This window comes from Pristiophorus japonicus, chromosome 12 (genome assembly GCF_044704955.1).
Source record: "Pristiophorus japonicus isolate sPriJap1 chromosome 12, sPriJap1.hap1, whole genome shotgun sequence".
NCBI classification, from domain to species: domain Eukaryota; kingdom Metazoa; phylum Chordata; class Chondrichthyes; family Pristiophoridae; genus Pristiophorus; species Pristiophorus japonicus.
The window spans coordinates 117387057-117413308 of record NC_091988.1 but is presented as its reverse complement, the minus strand read 5'-3'; positions in this window follow the sequence as shown (position 1 = coordinate 117413308).

Below are 26252 nucleotides of genomic sequence, written 5' to 3'. Positions count from 1 at the left end.
TGATGTCCCGCACCGTGTCCCTGTAATGTCCCACACCATGTCCCTGTGATGTCCCACACCGTGTCCCTGTGATGTCCCACACCGTGTCCCTGTGATGTCCCACACCATGTCTGCGATGTCTCGCACCGTGTCTGTGATGTCCCGCACCGTGTCTGTGATGTCCCGCACCGTGTCCCTGTGATGTCCCACACCATGTCTGTGATGTCCCGCACCGTGTCTGTGATGTCCCGCACCGTGTCCCTGTGATGTCCCGCACCGTGTCTGTGATCTCCCGCACTGTGTCTGTGATGTCCCGCACTGTGTCTGTGATGTCCCGCACCGTGTTTGTGATGTCCCACACCGTGTCCCTGTGATGTCCCGCACCGTGTCTGTGATGTCCCGCACCGTGTCTGTGATGTCCCGCACCGTGTCTGTGATGTCCCGCACCGTGTCTGTGATGTCCCACACCGTGTCCCTGTGATGTTTTGCACCGTGTCTGTGATGTCCCGCACCATGTCTGTCATGTCCCGCACCATGTCCCTGTGATTTCCCGCACCGTGTCCCTGTAATGTCCCGCACCGTGTCCCTGTAATGTCCCGCAACATGTCCCTGTGATGTCCCGCACCGTGTCCCTGTGAATTCCCGCACTGTGTCTGTGATGTCCCGCATTGTGTCTGTGATGTCCCGCACAATGTCCCTGTGATGGCCCGCACCGTGTCTGTGATGTCCCGCACCGTGTCTGTGATGTCCCGCAACGTGACCCTGTGATGGCCCGCACCGTGTCTGTGATGGCCCGCACCGTGTCTGTGATGGCCCGCACCGTGTCTGTGATGTCCCGCACCGTGTCTGTGATGTCCCGCACCATGTCCCTGTGATGTTCCGCACCGTGTCTGTGATGTCCCGCACTGTGACCCTGTGATGTCCCGCACCGTGTCTGTGATGTCCCGCACCGTGTCTGTGATGTCCCGCACCGTGACCCTGTGATGTCCCGCACCGTGACCCTGTGATGTCCCGCACCGTGTCCCTGTGATGTCCCGCACCGTGACCCTGTGATGTCCCGCACCGTGTCTGTGATGTCCCGCACCGTGTCTGTGATGTCCCGCACCGTGTCTGTGATGTCCCGCACCGTGTCTGTGATGTCCCGCATCGTGTCCCTGTGATGTCCCGCACCGTGTCCCTGTGATGTCCCGCACCGTGTCTGTGATGTCCCGCACCGTGTCTGTGATGTCCCGCACCGTGTCTGTGATGTCCCGCACCATGTCTGTGATGTCCCGCACCGTGTCACTGTGATGTCCCGCACCGTGTCTGTCATGTCCCGCACCGTGTCGGTGATGTCCCGCACCGTGTCCCTGTGATGTCCCGCACCGTGTCTGTGATGTCCCGCACCGTGTCTGTGATGTCCCGCACCGTGTCTGTGATGTCCCGCACCGTGTCTGTGATGTCCCGCACCGTGTCACTGTGATGTCCCGCACCGTGTCTGTCATGTCCCGCACCGTGTCGGTGATGTCCCGCACCGTGTCTGTGATGTCCCGCACCGTGTATGTGATGTCCCGCACCGTGTCTGTGATGTCCCGCACCGTGTCTGTAATATCCCACACCGTGTCCCTGTAATGTCCCGCAACATGTCCCTGTGATGTCCCGCACCGTGTCCCTGTGAATTCCCGCACCGTGTGTCTGTGATGTCCCGCATTGTGTCTGTGATGTCCCGCACAATGTCCCTGTGATGTCCCACACCGTGTCTGTCATGTCCCGCACCGTGTCTGTGATGTCCCGCACCGTGTCTGTGATGTCCCGCACCGTGTCCCTGTGATGTCCCGCACCGTGTCTGTGATGGCCCGCACCGTGTTTGTGATGTCCCGCACCGTGTCTGTGATGTCCCGCACCGTGTCTGTGATGTCCCGCACCGTGTCCCAGTGATGTCCCGCATCGTGTCTGTGATGTCCCGCACCGTGTCTGTGATGTCCCGCACCGTGTCCCTGTGATGTCCCGCACCGTGTCTGTGATGTCCCGCACCGTGTCTGTGATGTCCCGCACCGTGTCCCTGTGATGTCCCGCACCGTGTCTGTGATGTAAAAACACACCGTGTCCCTGTGATGTCCCGCACTGTGTCTGTGATGTCCCGCATTGTGTCTGTGATGTCCCGCACAATGTCCCTGTGATGTCCCACACCGTGTCTGTCATGTCCCGCACCGTGTCTGTGATGTCCCGCATTGTGTCTGTGATGTCCCGCACCGTGTCTGTGATGTCCCGCACCGTGTCTGTGATGTCCCGCACCGTGTCCCTGTGATGTCCCGCACCGTGTCCCTGTGAATTCCCGCACCGTGTCTGTGATGTCCCGCACCGTGTCTGTGATGTCCCGCACCGTGTCTGTGATGTCCCGCACCGTGTCCCTGTGATGTCCCGCACCGTGTCTGTGATGGCCCGCACCGTGTTTGTGATGTCCCGCACCGTGTCTGTGATGTCCCGCACCGTGTCTGTGATGTCCCGCACCGTGTCCCAGTGATGTCCCGCATCGTGTCTGTGATGTCCCGCACCGTGTCTGTGATGTCCCGCACCGTGTCCCTGTGATGTCCCGCACCGTGTCTGTGATGTCCCGCACCGTGTCTGTGATGTCCCGCACCGTGTCCCTGTGATGTCCCGCACCGTGTCTGTGATGTCCCGCACCGTGTCCCTGTGAATTCCCGCACCGTGTCTGTGATGTCCCGCACCGTGTCTGTGATGTCCCGCACCGTGTCTGTGATGTCCCGCACCGTGTCTGTGATGGCCCGCACCGTGTCTGTGATGTCCCGCACCGTGTCTGTGATGGCCCGCACCGTGTTTGTGATGTCCCGCACCGTGTCTGTGATGTCCCGCACCGTGTCCCAGTGATGTCCCGCACCGTGTCCCAGTGATGTCCCGCACCGTGTCTGTGATGTCCCGCACCATGTCTGTCATGTCCCGCACCGTGTCTGTGATGTCCCGCACCGTGTCTGTGATGTCCCGCACCGTGTCCCTGTGATGTCCCGCACCGTGTCTGTGATGTCCCGCACCGTGTCTGTGATGTCCCGCACCGTGTCTGTGATGTCCCGCACCGTGTCTGTGATGTCCCGCACCTTTTCCCTGTGATGTCCCGCACCGTGTCCCTGTAATGTCCCACACCATGTCCCTGTGATGTCCCACACCGTGTCCCTGTGATGTCCCACACCGTGTCCCTGTGATGTCCCACACCATGTCTGCGATGTCTCGCACCGTGTCTGTGATGTCCCGCACCGTGTCTGTGATGTCCCGCACCGTGTCCCTGTGATGTCCCACACCATGTCTGTGATGTCCCGCACCGTGTCTGTGATGTCCCGCACCGTGTCCCTGTGATGTCCCGCACCGTGTCTGTGATCTCCCGCACTGTGTCTGTGATGTCCCGCACTGTGTCTGTGATGTCCCGCACCGTGTTTGTGATGTCCCACACCGTGTCCCTGTGATGTCCCGCACCGTGTCTGTGATGTCCCGCACCGTGTCTGTGATGTCCCGCACCGTGTCTGTGATGTCCCGCACCATGTCCCTGTGATTTCCCGCACCATGTCCCTGTCATGTCCCGCACCATGTCCCTGTGATGTCCCACACCGTGTCCCTGTGATGTCCCACACCGTGTCCCTGTGATGTCCCGCACCGTGTCTGTGATTTCCCGCACCGTGTCCCTGTGATGTCCCGCACCGTGTCCCTGTGATGTCCCACACCGTGTCCCTGTGATGTCCCACACTGTGTCCCTGTAATGTCCTGCACCGTGTCCCTGTGATGTCCCACACCGTGTCTGTGATGTCCCGCACCGTGTCTGTGATGTCCCGCACCATGTCTGTGATGTCCCGCACCATGTCCCTGTGATTTCCCGCACCTTGTCCCTGTAATGTCCCGCACCATGTCCCTGTGATGTCCCACACCGTATCCCTGTAATGTCCCGCACCATGTCCCTGTGATGTCCCACACCGTGTCCCTGTGATGTCCCGCTCCGTGTCCCTGTGAATTCCCGCACTGTGTCTGTGATGTCCCGCACTGTGTCTGTGATGTCCCGCATCATGTCCCTGTGATGTCCCACACCGTGTCCCTGTAATGTCCCGCTCTGTGTCCCTGTGAATTCCCGCACTGTGTCTGTGATGGCCCGCACCGTGTCTGTGATGTCCCGCACCGTGTCTGTGATGTCCCGCACCATGACTCTGTGATGGCCCGCACCGTGTCTGTGATGGCCCGCACCGTGTCTGTGATGGCCCGCACAGTGTCTGTGATGGCCCGCACCGTGTCTGTGATGGCCCGCACCGTGTCTGTGATGTCCCGCACTGTGACCCTGTGATGTCCCGCACCGTGTCTGTGATGTCCCGCACCGTGTCTGTGATGTCCCGCACCGTGACCCTGTGATGTCCCGCACCGTGACCCTGTGATGTCCCGCACCGTGTCCCTGTGATGTCCCGCACCGTGACCCTGTGATGTCCCGCACCGTGGCTGTGATGTCCCGCACCGTGTCTGTGATGGCCCGCACCGTGTCTGTGATGTCCCGCACCGTGTCTGTGAGGTCCCGCACCGTGTCCCTGTGATGTCCCGCACCGTGTCTGTGATGTCCCGCACCGTGACCCTGTGATGTCCCGCACCGTGTCTGTGATGTCCCGCACCGTGTGTGTGATGTCCCGCACCGTGTCCCTGTGATGTCCCGCACCGTGTCTGTGATGGCCCGCACCGTGTTTGTGATGTCCCGCACCGTGTCTGTGATGTCCCGCAGCGTGTCCCTGTGATGTCCCGCACCGTGTCTGTGATGTCCCGCACCGTGTCCCTGTGATGTCCCGCACCGTGTCTGTGATGTCCCGCACCGTGTCTGTGATGTCCCGCACCGTGTCCCTGTGATGTCCCGCACCGTGTCTGTGATGTCCCGCACTGTGTCTGTGATGGCCCGCATCATGTCCCTGTGATGTCCCACACCGTGTCCCTGTAATGTCCCGCTCTGTGTCCCTGTGAATTCCCGCACTGTGTCTGTGATGGCCCGCACCGTGTCTGTGATGTCCCGCACCGTGTCTGTGATGTCCCGCACCATGACTCTGTGATGGCCCGCACCGTGTCTGTGCTGGCCCGCACCGTGTCTGTGATGGCCCGCACAGTGTCTGTGATGGCCCGCACCGTGTCTGTGATGGCCCGCACCGTGTCTGTGATGTCCCGCACTGTGACCCTGTGATGTCCCGCACCGTGTCTGTGATGTCCCGCACCGTGTCTGTGATGTCCCGCACCGTGACCCTGTGATGTCCCGCACCGTGACCCTGTGATGTCCCGCACCGTGTCCCTGTGATGTCCCGCACCGTGACCCTGTGATGTCCCGCACCGTGGCTGTGATGTCCCGCACCGTGTCTGTGATGGCCCGCACCGTGTCTGTGATGTCCCGCACCGTGTCTGTGAGGTCCCGCACCGTGTCCCTGTGATGTCCCGCACCGTGTCTGTGATGTCCCGCACCGTGACCCTGTGATGTCCCGCACCGTGTCTGTGATGTCCCGCACCGTGTGTGTGATGTCCCGCACCGTGTCCCTGTGATGTCCCGCACCGTGTCTGTGATGGCCCGCACCGTGTTTGTGATGTCCCGCACCGTGTCTGTGATGTCCCGCAGCGTGTCCCTGTGATGTCCCGCACCGTGTCTGTGATGTCCCGCACCGTGTCCCTGTGATGTCCCGCACCGTGTCTGTGATGTCCCGCACCGTGTCTGTGATGTCCCGCACCGTGTCCCTGTGATGTCCCGCACCGTGTCTGTGATGTCCCGCACTGTGTCTGTGATGGCCCGCACCGTGTCTGTGATGGCCCGCACCGTGTCTGTGATGTCCCGCACCGTGTCTGTGATGTCCCGCACCGTGTCCCTGTGATGTCCCGCACCGTGTCCCTGTGATGTCCCGCACCGTGTCCCTGTGATGTCCCGCACCGTGTCCCTGTAATGTCCCGCACCGTGTCCCTGTGATGTCACACACCGTGTCCCTGTGATGTCCCACACCGTGTCCCTGTGATGTCCCACACCGTGTCTGTGATGTCCCGCACCGTGTCTGTGATGTCCCGCACCGTGTCCCTGTGATGTCCCGCACCGTGTCTGTGATGTCCCGCACCGTGTCCCTGTGATGTCCCGCACCGTGTCTGTGATGTCCCGCACCGTGTCTGTGATGTCCCGCACCGTGTCCCTGTGATGTCCCGCACCGTGTCTGTGATGTCCCGCACCGTGTCTGTGATGTCCCGCACCGTGTCTGTGATGTCCCGCACCGTGTCTGTGATGTCCTGCACCGTGTCTGTGATGTCCCGCACCGTTTCCCTGTGATGTCCCGCACCGTGTCCCTGTAATGTCCCGCACCATGTCCCTGTGATGTCCCACACCGTGTCCCTGTGATGTCCCACACCGTGTCCCTGTGATGTCCCACACCATGTCTGTGATGTCCCGCACCGTGTCCCTGTGATGTCCCGCACCGTGTCTGTGATCTCCCGCACTGTGTCTGTGATGTCCCGCACTGTGTTTGTGATGTCCCACACCGTGTCCCTGTGATGTCCCGCACCGTGTTTGTGATGTCCCGCACCGTGTCTGTGATGTCCCGCACCGTGTCTGTGATGTCCCGCACCGTGTCTGTGATGTCCCACACCATGTCCCTGTGATGTCCCGCACCGTGTCTGTGATGTCCCGCACCATGTCTGTGATGTCCCGCACCATGTCCCTGTGATTTCCCGCACCGTGTCCCTGTAATGTCCCGCACCATGTCCCTGTGATGTCCCACACCGTATCCCTGTGATGTCCCACACCGTGTCCCTGTGATGTCCCGCACCGTGTCTGTGATTTCCCGCACCGTATCCCTGTGATGTCCCGCACCATGTCCCTGTGATGTCCCACACCGTGTCCCTGTGATGTCCCACACTGTGTCCCTGTAATGTCCTGCACCGTGTCCCTGTGATGTCCCACACCGTGTCTGTGATGTCCCGCACCGTGTCTGTGATGTCCCGCACCATGTCTGTGATGTCCCGCACCATGTCCCTGTGATTTCCCGCACCTTGTCCCTGTAATGTCCCGCACCATGTCCCTGTGATGTCCCACACCGTGTCCCTGTAATGTCCCGCACCATGTCCCTGTGATGTCCCACACCGTGTCCCTGTGATGTCCCCTCCGTGTCCCTGTGAATTCCCGCACTGTGTCTGTGATGTCCCGCACTGTGTCTGTGATGTCCCGCATCATGTCCCTGTGATGTCCCACACCGTGTCCCTGTAATGTCCCGCTCTGTGTCCCTGTGAATTCCCGCACTGTGTCTGTGATGGCCCGCACCGTGTCTGTGATGTCCCGCACCATGACTCTGTGATGGCCCGCACCGTGTCTGTGATGGCCCGCACCGTGTCTGTGATGGCCCGCACAGTGTCTGTGATGGCCCGCACCGTGTCTGTGATGGCCCGCACCGTGTCTGTGATGTCCCGCACTGTGACCCTGTGATGTCCCGCACTGTGTCTGTGATGTCCCGCACCGTGTCTGTGATGTCCCGCACCGTGACCCTGTGATGTCCCGCACCGTGACCCTGTGATGTCCCGCACCGTGTCCCTGTGATGTCCCGCACCGTGACCCTGTGATGTCCCGCACCGTGTCTGTGATGTCCCGCACCGTGTCTGTGATGTCCCGCACCGTGTCTGTGATGTCCCGCACCGTGTCTGTGATGTCCCGCACCGTGTCTGTGATGTCCCGCACCGTGTCTGTGATGTCCCGCACCGTGTATGTGATGTCCCGCACCGTGTCTGTGATGTCCCGCACCGTGTCTGTGATGTCCCTCACCGTGTCCCTGTGATGTCCTGCACCGTGTCTGTGATTTCCCACACCGTGTCCCTGTGATGTCCCGCACCGTGTCTGTGATGTCCCGCACCGTGTCCCTGTGATGTCCCGCACCGTGTCTGTGATGTCCCGCACCGTGTCCCTGTGATGTCCCGCACCGTGTCTGTGATCTCCCGCACTGTGTCTGTGATGTCCCGCACTGTGTCTGTGATGTCCCGCACCGTGTCCCTGTGATGTCCCGCACCGTGTCTGTGATGTCCCGCACCATGTCTGTCATGTCCCGCACCATGTCCCTGTGATGTCCCGCACCGTGTCTGTGATGTCCCGCACCGTGTCCCTGTGATGTCCCGCACCGTGTCTGTGATCTCCCGCACTGTGTCTGTGATGTCCCGCACTGTGTCTGTGATGTCCCGCACCGTGTTTGTGATGTCCCACACCGTGTCCCTGTGATGTCCCGCACCGTGTCTGTGATGTCCCGCACCGTGTCTGTGATGTCCCGCACCGTGTCTGTGATGTCCCACACCATGTCCCTGTGATGTCCCGCACCGTGTCTGTGATGTCCCGCACCATGTCTGTGATGTCCCGCACCATGTCCCTGTGATTTCCCGCACCGTGTCCCTGTAATGTCCCGCACCATGTCCCTGTGATGTCCCACACCGTGTCCCTGTGATGTCCCACACCGTGTCCCTGTGATGTCCCGCACCGTGTCTGTGATTTCCCGCACCGTATCCCTGTGATGTCCCGCACCATGTCCCTGTGATGTCCCACACCGTGTCCCTGTGATGTCCCACACCGTGTCCCTGTAATGTCCCGCACCGTGTTCCTGTGATGTCCCACACCGTGTCTGTGATGTCCCGCACCATGTCTGTGATGTCCCGCACCATGTCCCTGTGATTTCCCGCACCTTGTCCCTGTAATGTCCCGCACCATGTCCCTGTGATGTCCCACACCGTGTCCCTGTAATGTCCCGCACCATGTCCCTGTGATGTCCCACACCGTGTCCCTGTGAGGTCCCGCTCCGTGTCCCTGTGAATTCCCGCACTGTGTCTGTGATGTCCCGCACTGTGTCTGTGATGTCCCGCATCATGTCCCTGTGATGTCCCACACCGTGTCCCTGTAATGTCCCGCTCTGTGTCCCTGTGAATTCCCGCACTGTGTCTGTGATGGCCCGCACCGTGTCTGTGATGTCCCGCACCGTGTCTGTGATGTCCCGCACCATGACTCTGTGATGGCCCGCACCGTGTCTGTGATGGCCCGCACCGTGTCTGTGATGGCCCGCACAGTGTCTGTGATGGCCCGCACCGTGTCTGTGATGGCCCGCACCGTGTCTGTGATGTCCCGCACTGTGACCCTGTGATGTCCCGCACCGTGTCTGTGATGTCCCGCACCGTGTCTGTGATGTCCCGCACCGTGACCCTGTGATGTCCCGCACCGTGACCCTGTGATGTCCCGCACCGTGTCCCTGTGATGTCCCGCACCGTGACCCTGTGATGTCCCGCACCGTGTCTGTGATGTCCCGCACCGTGTCTGTGATGTCCTGCACCGTGTCTGTGATGTCCCGCACCGTGTCCCTGTGATGTCCTGCACCGTGTCTGTGATGTCCCGCACCGTGTCTGTGATGTCCCGCACCGTGTCTGTGATGTCCCGCACCGTGTATGTGATGTCCCGCACCGTGTCTGTGATGTCCCGCACCGTGTCTGTGATGTCCCACACCGTGTCCCTGTGATGTCCTGCACCGTGTCTGTGATTTCCCACACCGTGTCCCTGTGATGTCCCGCACCGTGTCTGTGATGTCCCGCACCGTGTCTGTGATGTCCCGCACCGTGTCTGTGATGTCCCGCACCGTGTCTGTGCTGTCCCGCACCGTGTCTGTGATGTCCCACACCTTGTCCCTGTGATGTCCCGCACCGTGTCTGTGATGTCCCGCACCATGTCTGTCATGTCCCGCACCATGTCCCTGTGATTTCCCGCACCGTGTCCCTGTAATGTCCCGCACCATGTCCCTGTAATATCCCACACCGTGTCCCTGTAATGTCCCGCAACATGTCCCTGTGATGTCCCGCACCGTGTCCCTGTGAATTCCCGCACTGTGTCTGTGATGTCCCGCATTGTGTCTGTGATGTCCCGCACAATGTCCCTGTGATGGCCCGCACCGTGTCTGTGATGTCCCGCACCGTGTCTGTGATGTCCCACACCGTGACCCTGTGATGGCCCGCACCGTGTCTGTGATGGCCCGCACCGTGTCTGTGATGGCCCGCACCGTGTCTGTGATGTCCCGCACCGTGTCTGTGATGTCCCGCACCGTGTCTGTGATGTCCCGCACCATGTCCCTGTGATGTTCCGCACCGTGTCTGTGATGTCCCGCACTGTGACCCTGTGATGTCCCGCACCGTGTCTGTGATGTCCCGCACCGTGTCTGTGATTTCCCGCACCGTATCCCTGTGATGTCCCGCACCATGTCCCTGTGATGTCCCACACCGTGTCCCTGTGATGTCCCACACTGTGTCCCTGTAATGTCCTGCACCGTGTCCCTGTGATGTCCCGCACCGTGTCTGTGATGTCCCGCACCATGTCTGTGATGTCCCGCACCATGTCCCTGTGATTTCCCGCACCTTGTCCCTGTAATGTCCCGCACCATGTCCCTGTGATGTCCCACACCGTGTCCCTGTGATGTCCCGCTCCGTGTCCCTGTGAATTCCCGCACTGTGTCTGTGATGTCCCGCACTGTGTCTGTGATGTCCCGCATCATGTCCCTGTGATGTCCCACACCGTGTCCCTGTAATGTCCCGCTCTGTGTCCCTGTGAATTCCCGCACTGTGTCTGTGATGTCCCGCACCATGACTCTGTGATGGCCCGCACCGTGTCTGTGATGGCCCGCACCGTGTCTGTGATGGCCCGCACAGTGTCTGTGATGGCCCGCACCGTGTCTGTGATGGCCCGCACCGTGTCTGTGATGTCCCGCACTGTGACCCTGTGATGTCCCGCACCGTGTCTGTGATGTCCCGCACCGTGTCTGTGATGTCCCGCACCGTGACCCTGTGATGTCCCGCACCGTGACCCTGTGATGTCCCGCACCGTGTCCCTGTGATGTCCCGCACCGTGACCCTGTGATGTCCCGCACCGTGTCTGTGATGTCCCGCACCGTGTCTGTGATGTCCCGCACCGTGTCCCTGTGATGTCCTGCACCGTGTCTGTGATGTCCCGCACCGTGTCTGTGATGTCCCGCACCGTGTCTGTGATGTCCCGCACCGTGTATGTGATGTCCCGCACCGTGTCTGTGATGTCCCGCACCGTGTCTGTGATGTCCCGCACCGTGTCTGTGATGTCCCACACCATGTCCCTGTGATGGCCCGCACCGTGTCTGTGATGTCCCGCACCGTGTCTGTGATGTCCCGCACCGTGACCCTGTGATGGCCCGCACCGTGTCTGTGATGGCCCGCACCGTGTCTGTGATGGCCCGCACCGTGTCTGTGATGTCCCGCACCGTGTCTGTGATGTCCCGCACCGTGTCTGTGATGTCCCACACCGTGTCCCTGTGATGTTCCGCACCGTGTCTGTGATGTCCCGCACTGTGACCCTGTGATGTCCCGCACCGTGTCTGTGATGTCCCGCACCGTGTCTGTGATGTCCCGCACCGTGACCCTGTGATGTCCCGCACCGTGACCCTGTGATGTCCCGCACCGTGTCCCTGTGATGTCCCGCACCGTGACCCTGTGATGTCCCGCACCGTGTCTGTGATGTCCCGCACCGTGTCTGTGATGTCCCGCACCGTGTCTGTGATGTCCCGCACCGTGTCTGTGATGTCCCGCACCGTGTATGTGATGTCCCGCACCGTGTCTGTGATGTCCCGCACCGTGTCTGTGATGTCCCACACCGTGTCCCTGTAATGTCCTGCACCGTGTCCCTGTGATGTCCCACACCGTGTCTGTGATGTCCCGCACCGTGTCTGTGATGTCCCGCACCATGTCTGTGATGTCCCGCACCATGTCCCTGTGATTTCCCGCACCTTGTCCCTGTAATGTCCCGCACCATGTCCCTGTGATGTCCCACACCGTGTCCCTGTAATGTCCCGCACCATGTCCCTGTGATGTCCCACACCGTGTCCCTGTGATGTCCCCTCCGTGTCCCTGTGAATTCCCGCACTGTGTCTGTGATGTCCCGCACTGTGTCTGTGATGTCCCGCATCATGTCCCTGTGATGTCCCACACCGTGTCCCTGTAATGTCCCGCTCTGTGTCCCTGTGAATTCCCGCACTGTGTCTGTGATGGCCCGCACCGTGTCTGTGATGTCCCGCACCATGACTCTGTGATGGCCCGCACCGTGTCTGTGATGGCCCGCACCGTGTCTGTGATGGCCCGCACAGTGTCTGTGATGGCCCGCACCGTGTCTGTGATGGCCCGCACCGTGTCTGTGATGTCCCGCACTGTGACCCTGTGATGTCCCGCACTGTGTCTGTGATGTCCCGCACCGTGTCTGTGATGTCCCGCACCGTGACCCTGTGATGTCCCGCACCGTGACCCTGTGATGTCCCGCACCGTGTCCCTGTGATGTCCCGCACCGTGACCCTGTGATGTCCCGCACCGTGTCTGTGATGTCCCGCACCGTGTCTGTGATGTCCCGCACCGTGTCTGTGATGTCCCGCACCGTGTCTGTGATGTCCCGCACCGTGTCTGTGATGTCCCGCACCGTGTCTGTGATGTCCCGCACCGTGTATGTGATGTCCCGCACCGTGTCTGTGATGTCCCGCACCGTGTCTGTGATGTCCCTCACCGTGTCCCTGTGATGTCCTGCACCGTGTCTGTGATTTCCCACACCGTGTCCCTGTGATGTCCCGCACCGTGTCTGTGATGTCCCGCACCGTGTCCCTGTGATGTCCCGCACCGTGTCTGTGATGTCCCGCACCGTGTCCCTGTGATGTCCCGCACCGTGTCTGTGATCTCCCGCACTGTGTCTGTGATGTCCCGCACTGTGTCTGTGATGTCCCGCACCGTGTCCCTGTGATGTCCCGCACCGTGTCTGTGATGTCCCGCACCATGTCTGTCATGTCCCGCACCATGTCCCTGTGATGTCCCGCACCGTGTCTGTGATGTCCCGCACCGTGTCCCTGTGATGTCCCGCACCGTGTCTGTGATCTCCCGCACTGTGTCTGTGATGTCCCGCACTGTGTCTGTGATGTCCCGCACCGTGTTTGTGATGTCCCACACCGTGTCCCTGTGATGTCCCGCACCGTGTCTGTGATGTCCCGCACCGTGTCTGTGATGTCCCGCACCGTGTCTGTGATGTCCCACACCATGTCCCTGTGATGTCCCGCACCGTGTCTGTGATGTCCCGCACCATGTCTGTGATGTCCCGCACCATGTCCCTGTGATTTCCCGCACCGTGTCCCTGTAATGTCCCGCACCATGTCCCTGTGATGTCCCACACCGTGTCCCTGTGATGTCCCACACCGTGTCCCTGTGATGTCCCGCACCGTGTCTGTGATTTCCCGCACCGTATCCCTGTGATGTCCCGCACCATGTCCCTGTGATGTCCCACACCGTGTCCCTGTGATGTCCCACACCGTGTCCCTGTAATGTCCCGCACCGTGTCCCTGTGATGTCCCACACCGTGTCTGTGATGTCCCGCACCATGTCTGTGATGTCCCGCACCATGTCCCTGTGATTTCCCGCACCTTGTCCCTGTAATGTCCCGCACCATGTCCCTGTGATGTCCCACACCGTGTCCCTGTAATGTCCCGCACCATGTCCCTGTGATGTCCCACACCGTGTCCCTGTGAGGTCCCGCTCCGTGTCCCTGTGAATTCCCGCACTGTGTCTGTGATGTCCCGCACTGTGTCTGTGATGTCCCGCATCATGTCCCTGTGATGTCCCACACCGTGTCCCTGTAATGTCCCGCTCTGTGTCCCTGTGAATTCCCGCACTGTGTCTGTGATGGCCCGCACCGTGTCTGTGATGTCCCGCACCGTGTCTGTGATGTCCCGCACCATGACTCTGTGATGGCCCGCACCGTGTCTGTGATGGCCCGCACCGTGTCTGTGATGGCCCGCACAGTGTCTGTGATGGCCCGCACCGTGTCTGTGATGGCCCGCACCGTGTCTGTGATGTCCCGCACTGTGACCCTGTGATGTCCCGCACCGTGTCTGTGATGTCCCGCACCGTGTCTGTGATGTCCCGCACCGTGACCCTGTGATGTCCCGCACCGTGACCCTGTGATGTCCCGCACCGTGTCCCTGTGATGTCCCGCACCGTGACCCTGTGATGTCCCGCACCGTGTCTGTGATGTCCCGCACCGTGTCTGTGATGTCCTGCACCGTGTCTGTGATGTCCCGCACCGTGTCCCTGTGATGTCCTGCACCGTGTCTGTGATGTCCCGCACCGTGTCTGTGATGTCCCGCACCGTGTCTGTGATGTCCCGCACCGTGTATGTGATGTCCCGCACCGTGTCTGTGATGTCCCGCACCGTGTCTGTGATGTCCCACACCGTGTCCCTGTGATGTCCTGCACCGTGTCTGTGATTTCCCACACCGTGTCCCTGTGATGTCCCGCACCGTGTCTGTGATGTCCCGCACCGTGTCTGTGATGTCCCGCACCGTGTCTGTGATGTCCCGCACCGTGTCTGTGCTGTCCCGCACCGTGTCTGTGATGTCCCACACCTTGTCCCTGTGATGTCCCGCACCGTGTCTGTGATGTCCCGCACCATGTCTGTCATGTCCCGCACCATGTCCCTGTGATTTCCCGCACCGTGTCCCTGTAATGTCCCGCACCATGTCCCTGTAATATCCCACACCGTGTCCCTGTAATGTCCCGCAACATGTCCCTGTGATGTCCCGCACCGTGTCCCTGTGAATTCCCGCACTGTGTCTGTGATGTCCCGCATTGTGTCTGTGATGTCCCGCACAATGTCCCTGTGATGGCCCGCACCGTGTCTGTGATGTCCCGCACCGTGTCTGTGATGTCCCACACCGTGACCCTGTGATGGCCCGCACCGTGTCTGTGATGGCCCGCACCGTGTCTGTGATGGCCCGCACCGTGTCTGTGATGTCCCGCACCGTGTCTGTGATGTCCCGCACCGTGTCTGTGATGTCCCGCACCATGTCCCTGTGATGTTCCGCACCGTGTCTGTGATGTCCCGCACTGTGACCCTGTGATGTCCCGCACCGTGTCTGTGATGTCCCGCACCGTGTCTGTGATTTCCCGCACCGTATCCCTGTGATGTCCCGCACCATGTCCCTGTGATGTCCCACACCGTGTCCCTGTGATGTCCCACACTGTGTCCCTGTAATGTCCTGCACCGTGTCCCTGTGATGTCCCGCACCGTGTCTGTGATGTCCCGCACCATGTCTGTGATGTCCCGCACCATGTCCCTGTGATTTCCCGCACCTTGTCCCTGTAATGTCCCGCACCATGTCCCTGTGATGTCCCACACCGTGTCCCTGTGATGTCCCGCTCCGTGTCCCTGTGAATTCCCGCACTGTGTCTGTGATGTCCCGCACTGTGTCTGTGATGTCCCGCATCATGTCCCTGTGATGTCCCACACCGTGTCCCTGTAATGTCCCGCTCTGTGTCCCTGTGAATTCCCGCACTGTGTCTGTGATGTCCCGCACCATGACTCTGTGATGGCCCGCACCGTGTCTGTGATGGCCCGCACCGTGTCTGTGATGGCCCGCACAGTGTCTGTGATGGCCCGCACCGTGTCTGTGATGGCCCGCACCGTGTCTGTGATGTCCCGCACTGTGACCCTGTGATGTCCCGCACCGTGTCTGTGATGTCCCGCACCGTGTCTGTGATGTCCCGCACCGTGACCCTGTGATGTCCCGCACCGTGACCCTGTGATGTCCCGCACCGTGTCCCTGTGATGTCCCGCACCGTGACCCTGTGATGTCCCGCACCGTGTCTGTGATGTCCCGCACCGTGTCTGTGATGTCCCGCACCGTGTCCCTGTGATGTCCTGCACCGTGTCTGTGATGTCCCGCACCGTGTCTGTGATGTCCCGCACCGTGTCTGTGATGTCCCGCACCGTGTATGTGATGTCCCGCACCGTGTCTGTGATGTCCCGCACCGTGTCTGTGATGTCCCGCACCGTGTCTGTGATGTCCCACACCATGTCCCTGTGATGGCCCGCACCGTGTCTGTGATGTCCCGCACCGTGTCTGTGATGTCCCGCACCGTGACCCTGTGATGGCCCGCACCGTGTCTGTGATGGCCCGCACCGTGTCTGTGATGGCCCGCACCGTGTCTGTGATGTCCCGCACCGTGTCTGTGATGTCCCGCACCGTGTCTGTGATGTCCCACACCGTGTCCCTGTGATGTTCCGCACCGTGTCTGTGATGTCCCGCACTGTGACCCTGTGATGTCCCGCACCGTGTCTGTGATGTCCCGCACCGTGTCTGTGATGTCCCGCACCGTGACCCTGTGATGTCCCGCACCGTGACCCTGTGATGTCCCGCACCGTGTCCCTGTGATGTCCCGCACCGTGACCCTGTGATGTCCCGCACCGTGTCTGTGATGTCCCGCACCGTGTCTGTGATGTCCCGCACCGTGTCTGTGATGTCCCGCACCGTGTCTGTGATGTCCCGCACCGTGTATGTGATGTCCCGCACCGTGTCTGTGATGTCCCGCACCGTGTCTGTGATGTCCCACACCGTGTCCCTGTGATGTCCTGCACCGTGTCTGTGATTTCCCACACCGTGTCCCTGTGATGTCCCGCACCGTGTCTGTGATGTCCCGCACCGTGTCTGTGATGTCCCGCACTGTGTCTGTGATGTCCCGCACTGTGTCCCTGTGATGTCCCGCACCGTGTCTGTGCTGTCCCGCACCGTGTCTGTGATGTCCCACACCGTGTCCCTGTGATGTCCCGCACCGTGTCTGTGATGTCCCGCACCATGTCTGTCATGTCCCGCACCATGTCCCTGTGATTTCCCGCACCGTGTCCCTGTAATGTCCCGCACCATGTCCCTGTAATATCCCACACCGTGTCCCTGTAATGTCCCGCAACATGTCCCTGTGATGTCCCGCACCGTGTCCCTGTGAATTCCCGCACTGTGTCTGTGATGTCCCGCATTGTGTCTGTGATGTCCCGCACAATGTCCCTGTGATGGCCCGCACCGTGTCTGTGATGTCCCGCACCGTGTCTGTGATGTCCCACACCGTGACCCTGTGATGGCCCGCACCGTGTCTGTGATGGCCCGCACCGTGTCTGTGATGGCCCGCACCGTGTCTGTGATGTCCCGCACCGTGTCTGTGATGTCCCGCACCGTGTCTGTGATGTCCCGCACCATGTCCCTGTGATGTTCCGCACCGTGTCTGTGATGTCCCGCACTGTGACCCTGTGATGTCCCGCACCGTGTCTGTGATGTCCCGCACCGTGTCTGTGATTTCCCGCACCGTATCCCTGTGATGTCCCGCACCATGTCCCTGTGATGTCCCACACCGTGTCCCTGTGATGTCCCACACTGTGTCCCTGTAATGTCCTGCACCGTGTCCCTGTGATGTCCCGCACCGTGTCTGTGATGTCCCGCACCATGTCTGTGATGTCCCGCACCATGTCCCTGTGATTTCCCGCACCTTGTCCCTGTAATGTCCCGCACCATGTCCCTGTGATGTCCCACACCGTGTCCCTGTAATGTCCCGCACCATGTCCCTGTGATCTCCCACACCGTGTCCCTGTGATGTCCCGCTCCGTGTCCCTGTGAATTCCCGCACTGTGTCTGTGATGTCCCGCACTGTGTCTGTGATGTCCCGCATCATGTCCCTGTGATGTCCCACACCGTGTCCCTGTAATGTCCCGCTCTGTGTCCCTGTGAATTCCCGCACTGTGTCTGTGATGGCCCGCACCGTGTCTGTGATGTCCCGCACCGTGTCTGTGATGTCCCGCACCGTGACTCTGTGATGGCCCGCACCGTGTCTGTGATGGCCCGCACCGTGTCTGTGATGGCCCGCACAGTGTCTGTGATGGCCCGCACCGTGTCTGTGATGGCCCGCACCGTGTCTGTGATGTCCCGCACTGTGACCCTGTGATGTCCCGCACCGTGTCTGTGATGTCCCGCACCGTGTCTGTGATGTCCCGCACCGTGACCCTGTGATGTCCCGCACCGTGACCCTGTGATATCCCGCACCGTGTCCCTGTGATGTCCCGCACCGTGACCCTGTGATGTCCCGCACCGTGTCTGTGATGTCCCGCACCGTGTCTGTGATGTCCCGCACCGTGTCTGTGATGTCCCGCAACGTGTCCCTGTGATGTCCTGCACCGTGTCTGTGATGTCCCGCACCGTGTCTGTGATGTCCCGCACCGTGTCTGTGATGTCCCGCACCGTGTATGTGATGTCCCGCACCGTGTCTGTGATGTCCCGCACCGTGTCTGTGATGTCCCACACCGTGTCCCTGTGATGGCCCGCACCGTGTCTGTGATGTCCCGCACCGTGTCTGTGATGTCCCGCACCGTGACCCTGTGATGGCCCGCACCGTGTCTGTGATGGCCCGCACCGTGTCTGTGATGGCCCGCACCGTGTCTGTGATGTCCCGCACCGTGTCTGTGATGTCCCGCACCGTGTCTGTGATGTCCCGCACTGTGACCCTGTGATGTCCCGCACCGTGTCTGTGATGTGCCGCACCGTGTCTGTGATGTCCCGCACCGTGACCCTGTGATGTCCCGCACCGTGACCCTGTGATGTCCCGCACCGTGTCTGTGATGTCCCGCACTGTGACCCTGTGATGTCCCGCACCGTGTCTGTGATGTCCCGCACCGTGTCTGTGATGTCCCACACCGTGTCCCTGTGATGTTCCGCACCGTGTCTGTGATGTCCCGCACTGTGACCCTGTGATGTCCCGCACCGTGTCTGTGATGTCCCACACCGTGTCCCTGTGATGTTCCGCACCGTGTCTGTGATGTCCCGCACTGTGACCCTGTGATGTCCCGCACCGTGTCTGTGATGTCCCGCACCGTGTCTGTGATGTCCCGCACCGTGACCCTGTGATGTCCCGCACCGTGACCCTGTGATGTCCCGCACCGTGTCCCTGTGATGTCCCGCACCGTGACCCTGTGATGTCCCGCACCGTGTCTGTGATGTCCCGCACCGTGTCTGTGATGGCCCGCACCGTGTTTGTGATGTCCCGCACCGTGTCTGTGATGTCCCGCACCGTGTCTGTGATGTCCCGCACCGTGTCCCTGTGATGTCCCGCACCGTATCCCTGTGATGTCCCGCACCGTGTCCCTGTGATGGCCCGCACCGTGTCTGTGATGTCCCGCACCGTGTCTGTGATGTCCCGCACCGTGTCTGTGATGTCCCGCACCGTGTCTGTGATGTCCCGCACCGTGTCCCTGTGATGTCCCGCACCGTGTCTGTGATGTCCCGCACCGTGTCTGTGATGTCCCGCACCGTGTCTGTGATGTCCCGCACCGTGTCCCTGTGATGTCCCGCACCGTGTCTGTGATGTCCCGCACCGTGTCTGTGATGTCCCGCACCGTGTCTGTGATGTCCCGCACCGTGTCTGTGATGTCCCGCACCGTGTCTGTGATGTCCCGCACCGTGTCTGTGAAGTCCCACACCGTGTCGCTGTGATGTCCCGCACCGTGTCTGTGATTTCCCACACCGTGTCCCTGTGATGTCCCGCACCGTGTCTGTGATGTCCCGCACCGTGTCTGTGATGTCCCGCACCGTGTCTGTGATGTCCCGCACCGTGTCCCTGTGATGTCCCGCACCGTGTCTGTGATGTCCCGCACCGTGTCTGTGATGTCCCGCACCGTGTCTGTGATGTCCCACACCGTGTCCCTGTGATGTCCTGCACCGTGTCTGTGATTTCCCACACCGTGTCCCTGTGATGTCCCGCACCGTGTCTGTGATGTCCCGCACCGTGTCTGTGATGTCCCGCACCGTGTCTGTGATGTCCCGCACCGTGTCCCTGTGATGTCCCGCACCGTGTCTGTGATGTCCCGCACCGTGTCTGTGATGTCCCACACCGTGTCCCTGTGATGTCCCGCACCGTGTCTGTGATGTCCCGCACCATGTCTGTCATGTCCCGCACCAGGTCCCTGTGATTTCCCGCACCGTGTCCCTGTAATGTCCCGCACCATGTCCCTGTAATATCCCACACCGTGTCCCTGTAATGTCCCGCAACATGTCCCTGTGATGTCCCGCACCGTGTCCCTGTGAATTCCCGCACTGTGTCTGTGATGTCCCGCATTGTGTCTGTGATGTCCCGCACAATGTCCCTGTGATGGCCCGCACCGTGTCTGTGATGTCCCGCACCGTGTCTGTGATGTCCCGCACCGTGACCCTGTGATGGCCCGCACCGTGTCTGTGATGGCCCGCACCGTGTCTGTGATGGCCCGCACCGTGTCTGTGATGTCCCGCACCATGTCCCTGTGATGTTCCGCACGGTGTCTGTGATGTCCCGCACTGTGACCCTGTGATGTCCCGCACCGTGTCTGTGATGTCCCGCACCGTGTCTGTGATGTCCCGCACCGTGACCCTGTGATGTCCCGCACCGTGACCCTGTGATGTCCCGCACCGTGTCCCTGTGATGTCCCGCACCGTGACCCTGTGATGTCCCGCACCGTGTCTGTGATGTCCCGCACCGTGTCTGTGATGTCCCGCACCGTGTCTGTGATGTCCCGTACCGTGTCTGTGATGTCCCGCACCGTGTCCCTGTGATGTCCCGCACCGTGTCCCTGTGATGTCCCGCACCGTGTCTGTGATGTCCCGCACCGTGTCTGTGATGTCCCGCACCGTGTCTGTGATGTCCCGCACCATGTCTGTGATGTCCCGCACCGTGTCACTGTGATGTCCCGCACCGTGTCTGTCATGTCCCGCACCGTGTCGGTGATGTCCCGCACCGTGTCCCTGTGATGTCCCGCACCGTGTCTGTGATGTCCCGCACCGTGTCTGTGATGTCCCGCACCGTGTCTGTGATGTCCCGCACCGTGTCCCTGTGATGTCCCGCACCGTGTCTGTGATGTCCCGCACTGTGTCTGTGATGTCCCGCACCGTGTCTGTGATGTCCCGCACCGTGTATGTGATGTCCCGCACCGTGTCTGTGATGTCCCGCACCGTGTCTGTGATGTCCCACACCGTGTCCCTGTGATGTCCTGCACCGTGTCTGTGATTTCCCACACCGTGTCCCTGTGATGTCCCGCACCGTGTCTGTGATGTCCCGCACCGTGTCTGTGATGTCCCGCACCGTGTCTGTGATGTCCCGCACCGTGTCCCTGTGATGTCCCGCACCGTGTCTGTGATGTCCCGCACAGTGTCTGTGATGTCCCACACCGTGTCCCTGTGATTTCCCGCACCGTGTCCCTGTAATGTCCCGCACCATGTCCCTGTAATATCCCACACCGTGTCCCTGTAATGTCCCGCAACATGTCCCTGTGATGTCCCGCACCGTGTCCCTGTGAATTCCCGCACTGTGTCTGTGATGTCCCGCATTGTGTCTGTGATGTCCCGCACAATGTCCCTGTGATGTCCCACACCGTGTCTGTCATGTCCCGCACCGTGTCTGTGATGTCCCGCACCGTGTCCCTGTGAATTCCCGCACCGTGTCTGTGATGTCCCGCACCGTGTCTGTGATGTCCCGCACCGTGTCTGTGATGTCCCGCACCGTGTCCCTGTGATGTCCCGCACCGTGTCTGTGATGGCCCGCACCGTGTTTGTGATGTCCCGCACCGTGTCTGTGATGTCCCGCACCGTGTCTGTGATGTCCCGCACCGTGTCCCAGTGATGTCCCGCATCGTGTCTGTGATGTCCCGCACCGTGTCTGTGATGTCCCGCACCGTGTCCCTGTGATGTCCCGCACCGTGTCTGTGATGTCCCGCACCGTGTCTGTGATGTCCCGCACCGTGTATGTGATGTCCCGCACCGTGTCTGTGATGTCCCGCACCGTGTCTGTGATGTCCCACACCGTGTCCCTGTGATGTCCTGCACCGTGTCTGTGATTTCCCACACCGTGTCCCTGTGATGTCCCGCACCGTGTCTGTGATGTCCCGCACCGTGTCTGTGATGTCCCGCACCGTGTCTGTGATGTCCCGCACCGTGTCCCTGTGATGTCCCGCACCGTGTCTGTGATGTCCCGCACCGTGTCTGTGATGTCCCACACCGTGTCCCTGTGATGTCCCGCACCGTGTCTGTGATGTCCCGCACCGTGTCTGTCATGTCCCGCACCATGTCCCTGTGATTTCCCGCACCGTGTCCCTGTAATGCCCCGCACCATGTCCCTGTAATATCCCACACCGTGTCCCTGTAATGTCCCGCAACATGTCCCTGTGATGTCCCGCACCGTGTCCCTGTGAATTCCCGCACTGTGTCTGTGATGTCCCGCATTGTGTCTGTGATGTCCCGCACAATGTCCCTGTGATGTCCCACACCGTGTCTGTCATGTCCCGCACCGTGTCTGTGATGTCCCGCACCGTGTCCCTGTGAATTCCCGCACCGTGTCTGTGATGTCCCGCACCGTGTCTGTGATGTCCCGCACCGTGTCTGTGATGTCCCGCACCGTGTCCCTGTGATGTCCCGCACCGTGTCTGTGATGGCCCGCACCGTGTTTGTGATGTCCCGCACCGTGTCTGTGATGTCCCGCACCGTGTCTGTGATGTCCCGCACCGTGTCCCAGTGATGTCCCGCACCGTGTCTGTGATGTCCCGCACCGTGTCTGTGATGTCCCGCACCGTGTCCCTGTGATGTCCCGCACCGTGTCTGTGATGTCCCGCACCGTGTCTGTGATGTCCCGCACCGTGTCCCTGTGATGTCCCGCACCGTGTCTGTGATGTCCCGCACCGTGTCTGTGATGTCCCGCACCTTTTCCCTGTGATGTCCCGCACCGTGTCCCTGTAATGTCCCACACCATGTTCCTGTGATGTCCCACACCGTGTCCCTGTGATGTCCCACACCGTGTCCCTGTGATGTCCCACACCATGTCTGTGATGTCTCGCACCGTGTCTGTGATGTCCCGCACCGTGTCTGTGATGTCCCGCACCGTGTCCCTGTGATGTCCCGCACCGTGTCTGTGATGTCCCGCACCGTGTCTGTGAAGTCCCACACCGTGTCACTGTGATGTACCGCACCGTGTCTGTGATTTCCCACACCGTGTCCCTGTGATGTCCCGCACATTGTCTGTGATGTCCCACACCGTGTCTGTGATGTCCCGCACCGTGTCTGTGATGTCCCGCACCGTGTCCCTGTGATGTCCCGCACCGTGTCTGTGATGTCCCGCACCGTGTCTGTGATGTCCCGCACCGTGTCTGTGATGTCCCGCACCGTGTCCCTGTGATGTCCTGCACCGTGTCTGTGATTTCCCACACCGTGTCCCTGTGATGTCCCGCACCGTGTCTGTGATGTCCCGCACCGTGTCTGTGATGTCCCGCACCGTGTCCCTGTGATGTCCCGCACCGTGTCTGTGATGTCCCGCACCGTGTCTGTGATGTCCCACACCGTGTCCCTGTGATGTCCCGCACCGTGTCTGTGATGTCCCGCACCATGTCTGTCATGTCCCGCACCAGGTCCCTGTGATTTCCCGCACCGTGTCCCTGTAATGTCCCGCACCATGTCCCTGTAATATCCCACACCGTGTCCCTGTAATGTCCCGCAACATGTCCCTGTGATGTCCCGCACCGTGTCCCTGTGAATTCCCGCACTGTGTCTGTGATGTCCCGCATTGTGTCTGTGATGTCCCGCACAATGTCCCTGTGATGGCCCGCACCGTGTCTGTGATGTCCCGCACCGTGTCTGTGATGTCCCGCACCGTGACCCTGTGATGGCCCGCACCGTGTCTGTGATGGCCCGCACCGTGTCTGTGATGGCCCGCACCGTGTCTGTGATGTCCCGCACCGTGTCTGTGATGTCCCGCACCATGTCCCTGTGATGTTCCGCACCGTGTCTGTGATGTCCCGCACTGTGACCCTGTGATGTCCCGCACCGTGTCTGTGATGTCCCGCACCGTGTCTGTGATGTCCCGCACCGTGACCCTGTGATGTCCCGCACCGTGACCCTGTGATGTCCCGCACCGTGTCCCTGTGATGTCCCGCACCGTGACCCTGTGATGTCCCGCACCGTGTCTGTGATGTCCCGCACCGTGTCTGTGATGTCCCGCACCGTGTCTGTGATGTCCCGCACCGTGTCCCTGTGATGTCCCGCACCGTGACCCTGTGATGTCCCGCACCGTGTCTGTGATGTCCCGCACCGTGTCTGTGATGTCCCGCACCGTGTCTGTGATGTCCCGCACCGTGTCTGTGATGTCCCGCACCGTGTCCCTGTGATGTCCCGCACCGTGTCCCTGTGATGTCCCGCACCGTGTCTGTGATGTCCCGCACCGTGTCTGTGATGTCCCGCACCGTGTCTGTGATGTCCCGCACCATGTCTGTGATGTCCCGCACCGTGTCACTGTGATGTCCCGCACCGTGTCTGTCATGTCCCGCACCGTGTCGGTGATGTCCCGCACCGTGTCCCTGTGATGTCCCGCACCGTGTCTGTGATGTCCCGCACCGTGTCTGTGATGTCCCGCACCGTGTCTGTGATGTCCCGCACCGTGTCCCTGTGATGTCCCGCACCGTGTCTGTGATGTCCCGCACTGTGTCTGTGATGTCCCGCACCGTGTCTGTGATGTCCCGCACCGTGTATGTGATGTCCCGCACCGTGTCTGTGATGTCCCGCACCGTGTCTGTGATGTCCCACACCGTGTCCCTGTGATGTCCTGCACCGTGTCTGTGATTTCCCACACCGTGTCCCTGTGATGTCCCGCACCGTGTCTGTGATGTCCCGCACCGTGTCTGTGATGTCCCGCACCGTGTCTGTGATGTCCCGCACCGTGTCCCTGTGATGTCCCGCACCGTGTCTGTGATGTCCCGCACAGTGTCTGTGATGTCCCACACCGTGTCCCTGTGATTTCCCGCACCGTGTCCCTGTAATGTCCCGCACCATGTCCCTGTAATATCCCACACCGTGTCCCTGTAATGTCCCGCAACATGTCCCTGTGATGTCCCGCACCGTGTCCCTGTGAATTCCCGCACTGTGTCTGTGATGTCCCGCATTGTGTCTGTGATGTCCCGCACAATGTCCCTGTGATGTCCCACACCGTGTCTGTCATGTCCCGCACCGTGTCTGTGATGTCCCGCACCGTGTCCCTGTGAATTCCCGCACCGTGTCTGTGATGTCCCGCACCGTGTCTGTGATGTCCCGCACCGTGTCTGTGATGTCCCGCACCGTGTCCCTGTGATGTCCCGCACCGTGTCTGTGATGGCCCGCACCGTGTTTGTGATGTCCCGCACCGTGTCTGTGATGTCCCGCACCGTGTCTGTGATGTCCCGCACCGTGTCCCAGTGATGTCCCGCATCGTGTCTGTGATGTCCCGCACCGTGTCTGTGATGTCCCGCACCGTGTCCCTGTGATGTCCCGCACCGTGTCTGTGATGTCCCGCACCGTGTCTGTGATGTCCCGCACCGTGTATGTGATGTCCCGCACCGTGTCTGTGATGTCCCGCACCGTGTCTGTGATGTCCCACACCGTGTCCCTGTGATGTCCTGCACCGTGTCTGTGATTTCCCACACCGTGTCCCTGTGATGTCCCGCACCGTGTCTGTGATGTCCCGCACCGTGTCTGTGATGTCCCGCACCGTGTCTGTGATGTCCCGCACCGTGTCCCTGTGATGTCCCGCACCGTGTCTGTGATGTCCCGCACCGTGTCTGTGATGTCCCACACCGTGTCCCTGTGATGTCCCGCACCGTGTCTGTGATGTCCCGCACCGTGTCTGTCATGTCCCGCACCATGTCCCTGTGATTTCCCGCACCGTGTCCCTGTAATGCCCCGCACCATGTCCCTGTAATATCCCACACCGTGTCCCTGTAATGTCCCGCAACATGTCCCTGTGATGTCCCGCACCGTGTCCCTGTGAATTCCCGCACTGTGTCTGTGATGTCCCGCATTGTGTCTGTGATGTCCCGCACAATGTCCCTGTGATGTCCCACACCGTGTCTGTCATGTCCCGCACCGTGTCTGTGATGTCCCGCACCGTGTCCCTGTGAATTCCCGCACCGTGTCTGTGATGTCCCGCACCGTGTCTGTGATGTCCCGCACCGTGTCTGTGATGTCCCGCACCGTGTCCCTGTGATGTCCCGCACCGTGTCTGTGATGGCCCGCACCGTGTTTGTGATGTCCCGCACCGTGTCTGTGATGTCCCGCACCGTGTCTGTGATGTCCCGCACCGTGTCCCAGTGATGTCCCGCACCGTGTCTGTGATGTCCCGCACCGTGTCTGTGATGTCCCGCACCGTGTCCCTGTGATGTCCCGCACCGTGTCTGTGATGTCCCGCACCGTGTCTGTGATGTCCCGCACCGTGTCCCTGTGATGTCCCGCACCGTGTCTGTGATGTCCCGCACCGTGTCTGTGATGTCCCGCACCGTGTCTGTGATGTCCCGCACCTTTTCCCTGTGATGTCCCGCACCGTGTCCCTGTAATGTCCCACACCATGTTCCTGTGATGTCCCACACCGTGTCCCTGTGATGTCCCACACCG